Raw genomic sequence first — 1117 nt, forward strand, 5'->3', positions numbered from 1 at the left:
GCCCAGCAAGGCATTTGCAAAAGGCTCATTGCATTATGTGCCCAATTCCTTAATGTCTAAGAAATAAAGTCATTTATAACTGGAGGGTGAATTAAATTGGCCTTGTAACTCACTTTCACCAATGGAATGGCACATGCTCATAGGAGGGTTTGAAGCCTAAGTTTCCAAGCACTGCATGCTGCTGGCTAGGGCTGCTTCCACTTCCTCTTCATCTCTTTCAGTCCCTCTTTTCCTTCTCCTCCTCCCAGCCTGAAGTTGAAGTTTAAAAGAATCATAAATTGGGGATGGTTTCAGATTTTGAGTTAGGTTGGAATGGACTTGCAAGACCTAGATTAGACACTGTTCTCAATGAAAGGTGGATGAAAGCAAACTTGAAATGCACTCAGATAAATTTATCCAAGCAAGATTATCTAAATCTAAGCAAGAATCAGATATATAACATCTGTGAGGAATTGATAGGAAAATGAAATTATATCCAATAAAATCCCCACATGCATTTTATTGTAAACATCTATCTATGGTAGTGTATTTATTTCACTTATTTTCACCACTCATTTTTCTTTTCCATTAATTCAATTTTAACCAGTATTTAGATGTGAACATTGCATACACAATTNTGATATTTTAATATGTGTGTCAAATGTGTAATGTTTAAATAAGGATAAACACACCAATGTCTTTAAAGATTCCACTATGGTGAAATATTCAAACTATTGCCTTTTATCATCTATAGTACATGATCATTATCACTATTCTATGCATCAAAACACCAGGTTGTCCTCTGACTAGCTAAATGTAATTCTAGACTCATTAAGCAACCTCTTCTTTCCTCTGTCTTCCTCCTCTTCTCTTCCTCCTCATCCTTGAAATAAGCTTTGTTGAAGTATAATGATGCACACTAATGAATATACTCTAGTGATGCTGTTTTCCTACTTACTAATGACAATGTTATTTTTAAATGAGGCTCAAGTAAGTGCTATGTGACAATACCCTAAAATAAAGCATTATGCATCCTTCACCTCTTATTGACAGGTATCAAACTGGAAGGTCTCCTAAAATATCTCCTTTTCTAATTATGGTCTTCATTCCTCGACCTACAGGGGCAAGAAGCACAATT

The sequence above is a fragment of the Mus caroli genome, chromosome X, assembly GCF_900094665.2.
Source record: "Mus caroli chromosome X, CAROLI_EIJ_v1.1, whole genome shotgun sequence".
In the NCBI taxonomy this organism is placed as follows: Eukaryota; Metazoa; Chordata; class Mammalia; order Rodentia; family Muridae; genus Mus; species Mus caroli.